This window comes from Sminthopsis crassicaudata, chromosome 3, assembly GCF_048593235.1.
Source record: "Sminthopsis crassicaudata isolate SCR6 chromosome 3, ASM4859323v1, whole genome shotgun sequence".
NCBI classification, from domain to species: domain Eukaryota; kingdom Metazoa; phylum Chordata; class Mammalia; order Dasyuromorphia; family Dasyuridae; genus Sminthopsis; species Sminthopsis crassicaudata.
The window spans coordinates 53,615,804-53,628,966 of record NC_133619.1 but is presented as its reverse complement, the minus strand read 5'-3'; the positions used below and the strand labels follow the sequence as shown (position 1 = coordinate 53,628,966).

At 37.8% G+C, this 13,163-nt stretch overlaps 1 protein-coding gene across 4 annotated transcripts in view; it reads right to left on the bottom strand.

The window, feature by feature from the left end:
- SLC19A3 (solute carrier family 19 member 3) overlaps window positions 1-13,163 on the bottom strand; it is a 56,573-nt gene that overhangs the window by 27,443 nt on the left and 15,967 nt on the right. The window contains exons 4-5 of one of the 4 annotated variants that reach the window (XM_074298495.1): window positions 6,914-7,158; window positions 6,417-6,670 (exon numbers count right to left, since the gene is read on the bottom strand). The gene's annotated coding sequence lies outside the window, so the exon portion shown is untranslated. The remainder of the gene's footprint in view (window positions 1-6,416; window positions 6,671-6,913; window positions 7,159-13,163) is intronic. The other 3 variants (XM_074298496.1, XM_074298497.1, XM_074298498.1) reach the window with 3 other exon arrangements.

Here is a 13,163-nt window from a genome sequence, read left to right as displayed (position 1 = left end):
GCTTTGCTCCTTTTATCTGCTTGAAGAAGCCATATGAGCGGAGCTCAGGTTAATTCCTTGAAGGCCAGATTTTTGGGGGGCTTTATCCAAGCCAGCTCAGATCCGGTAGGGGGCTGGGTACAGCCCAAACTAGTTTGGCCAGATCTTGTATCAAAGGGGGCTGAAAACCCAAACCAACTGGGGGCTGGGTACAGCCCAGAATGGCTCAGATATGGATCTTTTCCCCTAGGAATATCTTGTCCCAAAGGTAGATCAGACAAGGAATCTTAAAGGGGCTACGCCCGCAACATTAAGTACCTACTAAGTTCCCGGCACTGTGTGCTAAGTACTTTACAAATCTATTTCATCTGATCCACCCAACCACTGTATGGCTGATACAATTATCATCCCCATTTTCAACTGAATAAACCGAGAGATAGTTTGTGACTTATTCAGGATCACACAACTAGCAAGTGTCTGAGGTTGAATTTGAAGCTTCCTGACTCCAGTTCTAACTACCTGATATGTGGAGCACTACAACTAATTGTCATTAATCAAATCTTAGGAATGGGCAGAGAATTTTGGAGCCCAGTTCAGTTGTACAAACATTTCTGCTTTGCAATTCTTTCTGCCTGGGGGCTTCCATTTTCTCCTGCTTTAGACTAGTAACTAAGTGGAGAAAATATAGCCCAGTTCTTCGTTTTGGGTCTGTGTGAATATTTCTGGATTTCTGCTCTTTCCAGGTTGGTGATAACATACAACTTTAACTGGTCTCCATCTGCTAATGAACCTCTGCCTTCTGTGGGAGGAATGAGAAGCCTTTGACCTCCATGAACACCAATGCCTTGTTCCTGTACAAGGCCCCAACATGAGGCAATTATTGCCAAACTGGTGAAGACTAAAATAAGGCTCTTGATTTTGTTGGATGGTGAGGGGGTCCATGACCCTGGAGAGGACTGAGTCCTGAGAGGCTTGGGAGGCAGTGATAGTGGCAATGATTTGGGCTGATAAGAATTCATTCTGAAAACAAAGGAAACCTCCCCTTAAATGGCATTCCTGAATAAACTAAGTAGGAAAAAACAGATTAAAAAAAGAAGTGGGATCCAAGAATGTCACCTCAAGCTTTGATGATGCAAGAGTTTTCTAATTGACCTTCCTGCCTCTACTCTTTCCCTTCCTCCTTTCCAATTCATCCTCCAAGAACATCATTACTTCTAGCCTCATAAATCTGCAAAGTCTCCCCATGACTTAGCACATAAATTCTAAAAACTGTGGCCAAAGCTTTCCAACATGTGACCTCATTGCTGCCCTCCCCCCAAACTTGTCAGTTCCTGCTGCCTGTAAATCCTGATGGCTGGTTCTACCTTGGGACCTTTGACCATGACATTCCCCTTGCTGGAATGCCTTCATTTTGTTGCCCAAAATGCTACCTCCTTGGAGCAAAGAGGTGGATGGAGCGCTGTCCCTGGAGTGAGGAAAACCAGAGTTCAAATTCAATGTCAAACATTTACTAGTTGTGTGACCCTGATTGTCTCCCTAAGAATCCTCCTCCGTGAAGTCTGCCCTGATTACTTCATTTCCACTCACAGTGATGATGTCTTCTCTTGATTGGTCTGCCCACAAATATTGTTTTGGATTGGTGTCTCATTTTTCTAGTTGAATAATAGTGACAGCTAAAATTTAGCATTTCAAGCTTTACAAAGTGCTTCATTTGATCCTTACCACAGCATTGGAGGATAAGTGCTATTATTTTCTCCATTTTACAGCTGAGGAAACTGAGGCAGATGGCATTGAAATGAATTACCTATTGTCAGACACTTACTAGTGTGTCAGCCAGGATTTGAACTTGGGTCTTTCTATCTTCAAATTTATCTTTCTATTCACAAAGCCCTCTAATTACTCCCAAGGTGGCCAATAATAGCACCTGTTTCTAACGATTTGAGTTTACAGAGTGCTTTCTTCACAGCCCTATGAGGACAAGGAGCATATATGTTATCATGAACAAAAAAATAACTGGACATAGAATTAGGAAGGCTCTGAGTTCAAATTTGATTTTTTATACTTGCTAGCTATATATGATTGGCCAAGTCACTTAACTGCTGTCTGCCTTAGTTTCCTCATCTGGAAAAAATAAATAATAATATAATATTATAAATTTAAATAATAATAGCAGCTCCAGGAATGTAGATAAAATGAGGAATTTTTTTTTTTTTTTTTTTGCTGAGACAATTGGGGTCAAGTGACTTGTTCAGGATCACACAGCTAGGAAGTGTTAAGTGTCTGAGGGCGTGAACTCAAGTCCTCCTGACTTTAGGGCTGGTGCTCTATCCACTGCACTAACTAGCTATCCCTACATATTCTTTAGAAACCTCATATATATCTTCAAAAATTCCCTCTACCAAAATTCAAGAGGTGACTATTACATCCAAAACTACAGCAGAAATGCAAAGCTCAACAGGAGGTATTCCACCCACTTAACTAATTTACACTCTAGGAGGGGAAGGAAGATCAGGACACAACAAAAAATGGAAATGCGAGCTCATAATGGGAAAAGCAAAGAACTCAGGCCTCCCTGACTGCAAGTCCAGCTCTCTATCCATGGTACCAGCTACCTGCTCAAGGAGTCACTGGAGTGTATCATGTTCAGCCCCTGTTATGTCTGGAGTCAGGTTACCTTTTCCTCTCAGCATTTCTTTGATTCTGACTGTTTCAGCTCTGCTTCCACTGGAGATGCACTTAATGTTTAGATTCAGTTTCTCAGGGACTAGTTACAAGTTTTATGGTATAGTAATGACTTACTATCATAAACTAACATGATGATGATTTGGAAATAACCTCTTTTGGGAGTTTTTCATTTTTCCCTATTTATTTTTTCTTTGAGACTTTTTAATCAATTAATCAAGGCTTGGCATCTGAAGAGCTGCACTGAATTCCTGCTATGTGACTTCAAATCACCAACTTTTGTCTCACTTTTCTGCAAAATTGAGACAATAATAGCAGGCTGGTTGGGAGGTCCAAATGGGCTTAGATATATAAAGAACTTTGCAAACATTAAGATGCCATATATATATATATACATACATACATACATATATCTATATCTATATCTATATCTATATATATATCTCACTGATGCTCTTAATGTATTCTTAAGCCCATTACAAGGTGCAGTCTTGAAGCCTTGTCAATAATCATGTCTCCATTCAGGAAAACCCTATGAATATCTGAATTTGTTTAGATTCTCTCTTTTCTGTAGGGATATTCAGCTTCTCTGTATATATCATGCTACCCATAGTCATTTGAACACAGTACAGGTTTATTTTTGGCACACAAAAACCAGAAAAGGGACTCTTGTCTGAGCCTTGTTAACAAGGAAGAACAATAGTGTTTCCTTCCTCCTCCAAGAAAGTCAGACACAAGCCTCACGTAATCAAACTTCCATAGAGCAGGTAGGTAAATGGAATGGGTGTTCTCAGTCAGATTGATGTAGACGTCATGTCATTCTAGAGGAAGGGAGCAATCTCTGTTGCCTCATTTGCCCTTCTCATCACCCCCTCAGTTCTCTGAAGTTGTCACCATCTTGTCCTTTGCTGCCATTGTTGCCAAGAACACAACTTCATCTCATTAATTTACCATTGAAACCTCTTCTTTATTGGAAGAGATGGGGTAGGGAAGGTAGACTCCCAGAAACCTTTTGAAGACCACTTGCATACATGGAAATTCTCCATAAGAAAAGCTACTCATGATCACTACAGTATTATTCCCATCAGCTGCCCCTAAAAAGTATAACAAACAATAGACATGGAGACTCAGTAGGGTGGGGCTGCAACCTTTGACTATTGAGAACAGCAAAGCTGATTGGTGCATGATACCTGAACTTGTCCTCTGCAGTTTTTGATATAATTGGCTTTCTCTTTCAGGATGTTCTGAGGTTTTTAGACGCAGTTTTCTCTGGCTTTTCGTTCCAATCTAGCTGATCACTCCTTTTTCCAATCTATTTAATCAGTTTATCACTCCCCTCAACTAAATCTATTCCTCAAGGCACTCCCAGACTTGGTCAAATCCTATCATCTAATCACCATCCACGAATTAAATTACCATTTCCATGCAAATGACTCTCTGATCTACTTATCTTTGGCTTTTTCTTAATCCAATCTCATTTCTCTAATTGCCTCCCCATCTTACTGACACATCAAATTTAACAGATTTAAAACAGTTTATTATTTTCCCCTCCAAATTCATCCTTTGTTCATTGTGCTTTCTTATCTTGGAGGTTACCACCGTAGTCCTAGTACTTTGCTTTGACAAAGTCCTTTCCCTCAATCTCCCAAAGTACAAGAGATATTGTCTTTGTCTACAGTAGTTTTTGTATATGTCTCCTAGCTACTATGAGCTTCTATTAGGTTTCAGACCTTAGACTCTTGCAATTGCCTCTTACTTAGTTTTCATGCCTCAAGTCTCCTTCCATTCCAATCTTCCATACAGCTGCCAAAATAATTTTTGTTAAATCCCAAATATGATTCTAGTTAGCCCCTGCTCCAGATTTTCTAGATATTACCTCTTGTCTCTAGCATCAAATATAAAATCCTTTGGCATTTAAAGATCTTCATCTCCTGGCTCTTTTATTCCTACACATTTGCCTCAGTTTCTTTATATGTAAAATGAGCTGGAGAAGGAAATGGGAAACCACTCCAATATTTTTGCCATTACTGAAATGACTGAACAACTATAACCACTCTTACACATTATTTCCCCATGCCTCTCTCCTTCTCTTGCCTCCAACACTGACACCATATTGGGCTACTTGTTCCATCTCACACATCTCCTACCTCCATGCCTTTCTACAGGGACTACAGGTATTAACTCCTTCTTGGAGATAAGGAGGTTGGAAGTTAACTTGCTCAGACTCCAGCCAGTAGTAAATATTAGATCCAGGATTAGAATTTAGGTCTTTCTTGATTCCAAGCTAAGTCCCCTCCCCCCAACCTAATATGTGTCACTCTCTTACAGTTAAAAATGATTATATTTACAAAAGAATTTTCTGTATTAAAAAAAAATCAGCAAATATTTGACACAAATTTTGATACAGATTAATTCAAAATTCCTCAAAAGAATTGGGATAGTACTTGGAAGTTTATCCATAATGGATCACAGATTTAGGACTGAAAGGGACTGCTGAGGCTATAGGGTTCAAGGTCTCCATTATACAGATGAGTAAACTGAGGCCCAGAGTCAGAGGTGGCCTCTGACTAGAACTAATGTTCATTCTTCAGCACCTAAATTAATATAATATCCTGTTTAAAATAAATTAATTTTATTTCTCTAGACTCAATTTCCTCATTTGGAAAAGAAGAAGGCTGGATTCTATGTTTTCTAAAGTTCCTTCCTATTCTACCTCTTTAATCCAAAATTGAAATGACCTCTTAGATTAGATTTTAGGGATTCTTTCAAAGTACAACACTAGAGGGCATTGTGATCTCAAGAATAATACAGGGCAGGTCCTGTTTCATCCCAGAATTGTAATGGAAGGACCTAAGAAAGTCATCTAGAGCAGCATACTTATTTTTGCAGAAGGGGAAACTGAGGCCTAGAGATGGTAAATGATTTGTTTAAGCTCACATAGTTGAGTCAGTGGCAGCTTTTAAACTTAGGGCCTCTGATTCCAAAGTCATTATTATTTCCCCTGTACCCTATAATCATAAAATGTTAGGGTTGGAAGGGTCCATAGTCCCTCACGTATAAGTAACTCCTTCATTGTCCCAGATGAAGAAACTTGGCCAAAGTCCCACAGCTGCTTAGTGATAGAGAGGAGACTGCTCAGTGGATGAATTTCTGTCCTGTCATTTGAAAGAAATTACAGTGGTCTTTGGCCTATGATTTACAACAGGACACACATTCTGAATTATTTTTCAATTGTGGTGACAGATTGTGGTGAATTTCTTCCAGCCTGGACCCTTCTATCAAGTGGGACATGTATTTGTAGTAATGTGGGATGAAGAACACAATTAATGGTCTAATTAAGGAGAATTTGTTAAGTAGCTGCTATGTTCTAGGTATTGTGCTAAATTCTGGGAATATAAAGAAATGCAAAAAAAAAAAAAAAATATATGAATTCCATTTTCTCAGGGAGTTGACAGATTAGCAAGGGAAGACTACACAAAAACTGTACACAAAGAAGCGATATATAAATTCAACTGGAAATATTCAAGAGAAAGAGAAGAGAATAGAATTAAGAGACATTGGGGGAAAAAAGCTCTTTATAGAAGGTAAGATTTTATTTGGGACCTGAAGGAAACTGGGGAAGCCAGATGAGAAGGGAAAAATGACAGAGTAAGGGGAACAGTCATGAAAATGCATGGAATAGGGTAGTAGAAGGCTAAGATCAAAACATTTTAGAGTGAGAAAAGACCTCAATGGCTATATAGTTTAATCATTACCTGAAAAAAAAAATCCTTTCAATGACATAATCAATGTGATCTTCCAGTCTTTACTTGGGGATCTCCAATGAGGAAGGACCCACCAAGACAGCCATCAAACTTGAAGTCTTCCTCTGTGCAAAGTGATGCAGGAGCTTGAGCTCCTAAGTATCATGCTTTGACCAAGCCAGTTAACTAGCTCAAAGTTAATCATCTGCCAGTATTTCTTACTTCCAGGAGTCCTTTGCTAGATAATCAATGACTGGTTTAACTTCCTGTCATGAGACAAGTATAAGATTGAGATATTGTATTATAAATGCTATCGGACCAGCTAGAAATTGATACCATTTTAAAGGCATGGAAGCCTGGCAAAGCATTTGAAGTATGTAAAGCAAGGTTAGTTGATGATTCTGTTAGGAGAATTACAGCCTGCTCTTAATTTTCCTTGTTAATGGCATAAGTAATCCCAAACTGCAAATAATACCTCTTTCCCAAAAAGTAAGACTTTCTATACTTACATTTGAATATAAGTTTCTTTAATATTCTGAGGCTTCATTTAGGTAAAAGTGCTGAAATAGCCAGTAATGGTTTAATTGGTCATCTTCTTAATCTTGACACTTCTGTGGCTCCCTTTCTTCTGGGAAGAGAAGGCATCACTTCTAAGACTATTGAAGGAATCGGATCTCAGTTTTTCTCAGGAAATTTGATGGTCCTTGTCATTTACTGGGGCAGGAGTATAATTGTGTGCTACATTACATCTTTTCTAAAGCAAGGAGATAACTAGATTAGCCACAGTCTTTCCTTTCTGCCTATCTGGACAGAAGATCCTATGAACCATGTTCTTCCACTTTGCATACAAATATACTATTCAAGTTTCAATTTTTTAATATAAATTCAAATTTTCATAGAAAAATCAATTTTAACACTTCCTCTATCCCCTCATACATATTTTGATGTTACTAATATATATATATATATATATATATATATATATATATTTAATGTCTACATACTACCAATGATCTACAAACTGAATTAAATTGTGAAGTGGTCTTTGGTATCCCCTAGAACTTTTCTTTTGGGGCTTATAACTCCCTCTTTATTATCAATTATCTTAGCTTCCTATTGATCTTCCTAAGTAAATATTATTTGTAAAGCACTTAACACTAAACCTGGTAGCCAGTAGATGCTTAATAAATGCTTATTTCCTCTCTTTTTCCTTCCTTCCTTTCCTCCCTCCAGTGTTTGACTCTTTCTTATCAGCTAGGAAAGTATTAGTTAAAGTCATTTTCATTAAGGTATTAATGACTTAAAACTTCACTCCTACTCTCAAACTCAAAGAAATGAATTACTAATAGTGGAATTCCAGGTATCCAATGGAGTAGCTTCCTAGATCCTACCACATAGTCCATTGCCTACACCATCCACTCCTACTCTTGGGCAGATCAAACCTATCTAAAGATACCAGAGTTACTGGTAATTAAAAAGTTTTCCTCCCTTTCCAGTGAAAGTAAATACCAGCTGTGTGAATGTCAATGGTATCCTTACTTAGGCAGAGTGGGTGACTGAGTCACTAAGAATTATAAACTACTATTACAGCAGACCTTAGCTATGCGGGCAATGCCAATAATTTGCCCATGGATAGCTGAGAAGTGATGGTCCCTGACCTACAAGGCATTCTCAGAAAATGTTTCCTTGTTCTGAGGTCTGATGATGTCTGGATGCTTCATGTAGCTCTCTTCCTATTCGCTACAAGTTCATTATGTGGCTATAATGTTTGAGGAGGTAATTGATAGTGCCATCTGAGACTGTGGTCTCTGCAGAGTGGTAGACATTGGCTACATTTCTACTCTTGTTATTCCTCTCTTCTCAGTTTGATTTATAGCTGGGTTAGTCTTGTGCTGAAATGTATCCTGTCTCAGTGCTGCAAAAACCTATAGGCAAACTTTGAACCATTAAAAAAAAAAAAGGTTTTTTTTTTCTTTTTTTTGCTAAGGCAGTTGGGGTTAAGTGACTTGTCAGGGTCACATAACTAGGAAGTGTTAAGTGTCTGAGGTCAGATTTGAACTCAGGTCCTCCTGACTTCAGAGCTGGTGCTCTATCCACTGTGCCACCTAGCTGCCCCACCATTGTAGTTTTCCATGGTTAAGGTTCTTTTCTGTTTCTTGCTCATTTTCTTTCTTTATTTTTTCCCTATTTTGTAACTTTTAAAGTCAAGCTCTGCTCCTAATGTATAGGGGCATTATTCCAAGCTTCTTGTGCCACTCTGAGTCTTGGCTTTAAGGACACAGGATCCCTTGTGTTTGGTGTCTTGCTAGGGTGGATAGCCCTAGTGGGGGCAATAATTTGGTTTCCTGGGTTGGCAATTTGCCTTCTGTGCTGGGACTGGAGGCTGCCCCACTGGTTTGCTCCGCTACTGAGCCAGGACAGAGGATCTTAGTTACTGATCTGCTGTCATTAAGACGCTCTCACTGGCTTTTCTGGACACCATCTAAGCTGGATGAGACTGACCTTTCTGAAGTCCTTCTAATCTATCTTGAGCTGGAAAGTGGTTTAATTCTGCCAGACTCTGTTCAAAGTCTTGGTTTCATGGGATTTTTGAGGAAACCTGGGAAATCTTGAGCAGCTTCCTTGCTTTACGCTGCCATCTTAGTGCCACCTTCAGAACTTTAGCCATTTTTATTATTTACCAGCTCTTATCCACATTGCTCAATGGAGAATCATTTCCTCTGTTACCCTTTAGAGATCTTTGCCTTCCTCGCCCTTGTTCTATTCTCCTTTGGCTACTTCTCTGTGATTTTACTTGGAAACCAGTGGGCACAGGCAGGATAAGATGGTAGCAGCCCACCTTATACCACTCTGTAGACCTGTGGTTTGACATACTGAGGAAGAAGAAATGAGAGGAACTGACAGTCATGCTGGATGAAATAAGGCAGTTTGGGGCAATGTAGGAGATTAGTGTCTTTCTCTGCTGCTGATATGGGGACAAATAGTTCCTCCCAGACTTTTTTCCCCATTCCTTTTTTGATCTTTTCCATTGTCAAACTGTCAGACCAAAGGGGAGGACAAAACTAAGCACAGATGGATATTCTAGAAACCAGGAGGAGACTGAAACCTTTAAGACCAAGGCATATTTAGATAGTCTTCTAGATTTATCTCCCTCTTCAGAGAAGGTACCCCTTCTACAAGAAGTGATCATACAAAATCCAGTCAGTTTCTAGACCAAGCCCTTAACAAAATCCTCAGATCTAATTCAATTCAATTTAACAAATTTAAATGCCTGTGGTACAAGACACCATAATCTCACAGATCACTTGGTCTTTACCCAGTTCTGTGTCAATTTTCCATCATGTGGCTCTGCTCAGTTTCTTCTCTGAACTTCATGCCACCTCCAGGAGAAGCTGATCTTTTGAAATCTCATCATTCTGCAGCAATATCAGTTTTTGATATTCAATACCTCCTCAGGACCTCCAATTGCCTCTCCTCTCTGATTGAAGGGTAGAGCAATAACTCTTTCTAAACCCTCCTTTAAAGAGGGCTCAAAACTTTCCAGGCTAACTCCTCAATTTTCTTTGTCTCTACTTGGTTTTGACCCTTTGATTCTCAGCACTCCCTGACACCCCTTCCATCTTTAGTGTTTCATCTTGTATATCATCTTCCCTTACTAGATTGTAAACTCCTTGTGGACAGCAACTGTCTTTCTTCTTATCTGTCTCCCCTGGACTTAGGACAATGCTAGGACATAGAAGATGCTTACTAAATATTTACTGAATTGAATCAATGAACTGGATTAAGAGAACAAATTGTTAAACTCTCAGTGTGATCATTAATACCTCAAATTATTGAAGACATTGCATTGGGACTTGATTTATTCTTTTGTTGTTTGTCTAAAGTTAGGAAAATGATGGATAAAATGTTAATAATGTAGGTTAAACTTTAAAAAATATGTTCTTCATGCTTCCACCCACCCACCCCCTGGAGTTTGTTATTAAAGATTTTAGCAGCTCCTTCATCTACCTCTCAAAGAGATTTATCATATAATATTACATATTAAAGTTATATGTATTTGTGTCTGATCATTTGATCTTACTGTGAGAATCAAATGAGATAACATGTAGTTGGCAAACCATGAAGTATTATATAAATGCTATTATTATTATTAATAATAATCCTCAAATCAAAAAGTCTCCAAATTGGAAGGGATCTCAGAGGTCATTTGTTTAATCCCTTTATTTCACAGAAAAGAAATTGTAGGACAAGAAAGCATACACAGCCAGTGATTGGCATCTTTAGGAATCAAACATAGATTTTCCAGACCATTTTGTTTAAAGAATTGTCTGTGTAATAAGGGGGGGAGACCCATTCTCTTTCTATGTAGTTCATTCTGCTTGGAGATAGGTCTCATTGTTAGGAAGCTTTTCCTTCCTTTAAGCCTAAAGTGACTTTTCAGAATCTTCCATTCATTGGTAATAGTTGGAACCAATAGAATAGGATCAATCCAAAGAAATCTAAACCATAATCCATATGAAGTCTCTTCAAATGCTTGAGAATGATTATCACATTCCCCTTCTTTTCTTTTACAAGCTAAATATCTCTAGTTCTTATAGCTGGTGCTCTATCCACTGCGCCACTTAGCTGCCCCTGGTGTGACAAGTTCCCTTCACTATCATCCTGGTAGCCCTCCTTTTAAGGTTCTCCAACTTTCCTCTCTAAATATCATCCCCAGGATAGAACATAATACTTCAATAATGATATGATTAGAGAAGAGTACAGTGGTACTATCACTTTTGGCTTCTAGGTGCTGTGCCTTTAGATAGCCTAAAATTCACTTGCTGTTTTGGTCCTTGTATTGTACAGATCTTCTAAAAGCTGTGTGATTCTTAGAACATTTAGCACATTGGGCAAATGTCCTTTGGTGAACTCATGCAAGGACATAAGCACTACACAGAATGGGAAGACAAGGGATTAGTTACAGTCTGCATCATTGGAGTGACCTTCCAAATGTATAAGATCACAGATCCATTTAAGTATGTTGCACCATTGACTTATTGGAGAATATCATAATTGGAAAGGAGGTTAACAGCTATCTTATCCAATCCATATCTGAACAAGAATGTCCAAGATTACAAGTGATGATACAGCCTTTTTTCAAAGGAATCCAAATGAGATTCTGTTTTTGGCTCAATCTCTTTCTGGCTAGCTCCAATTTTCAGGGAGCTTTGTAACTTCCTTCCAATGTAGATAGATACTCTGGGACAAATAGACTACATGTAATCTTCCTTCCATATGATAGCTTTTTGAGTGACAGAAGATAGCTTCTATGTCCTTTAAAGTAAAAGCATTTTCTTATCTATGCAAAATAACCTGAGTTCTTTGAACTGATCCACACTTGGCTTGAACTGTATTGTTCTAGGTCAGTCTTCTTTATACATTCTCTAGTTCATCAATATCCTTCTTAAAATATGTCACTCAAAACTAAACATAAATATTTATTTATTTGTTCATTCATTCTTTTGTTCATTTGTCTATCAACTCTCTCTCTCTCTCTCTGGCCAGACCTGAATACAGCAAGCCTATTGTCTCCCTATTCCTGATAATTATGTTTTTCTCAATGCAGTTCAAGATCTTATTAATTTTTTGACCACTGCATCACATTATTAGCTCAAATTGAACATTCAATCCAATAATCCCCTTAGACTTTTTAAAGACAAATTGATATCTAACCACCCTCCCCATGCTTGTGAGCCTGGTTTTGAATCCAAGTATAAGACATTATTATTAAGCTTATTGAAAATCATCTTTCATTTACTCAATGTTCTCATCTAAGATTCTTTTGGATTTGGTGTCTTGGACTCTCCCCCATCTTTGTACCATCTACAAATTTGATAAGGACACCATCTATGCTTTTTTTCAAGATACTTAAAAAAAAAAAAAAGGGATGGGGGAAACAGAACAGTACTTGGTGGACATTTTAGTGGAGATGTTCATTAATAGAATCGGATTTAGAATTGAATGGTATCTCAGATTCATCTACTCCAATTCCTGAATTTAAAAAGGAGGCAACCAAGGCTCAGGGATGTTAAGTGACTCTCCCAGCATCAGAAGTGGAATTTGAATCCTAATCCTCTGATTTTAGTCTATACTATATAATATATAATATACTATACCAAGCTATTCACAACAGAGAATTCCAATTATATCTCTTTGGATCTGGCTATTAAACCTTAATCCATCATAAGCCATAGAGTATCATATATTTTTACTATGAATCCACTAAATTACACTAAAAGGTAACCAAAGTTTCTTAAATTGTGGGTCATAATCCCATCTGGGATTGTGTAACTAAACATGAGGTTCACAAAATTATTATTTGTTATCAATAAATGTTTGACTTGTATATCTATTTTCTATACTTACAAACCTCAGGTATATAAAAATTTCTCAGGCAAAAAAGGGTCATGAGTTGGAAAAAATTTAAGAAGCCCTATTCTAATCCATAATACTCTCTCTCTCTCTCTCTCTCTCTCTCTCTCTCTATATATATATATATATATATACACATACATATATATGTGTGTATATATGTTTGTATGTATATCTATGTATCTCTATGTGTGTATACAAATATATATATATTTTTTTTTTAAACTAAAAATGACCAGATATTTTATTTTTCACATGAAATTTTGCCTCAGAATGTCTTCCCCATCTTGCACTTGTTAATTTAAATTTTCATTTTAACAAGTATGGCATTTTTTCATTTTTTCC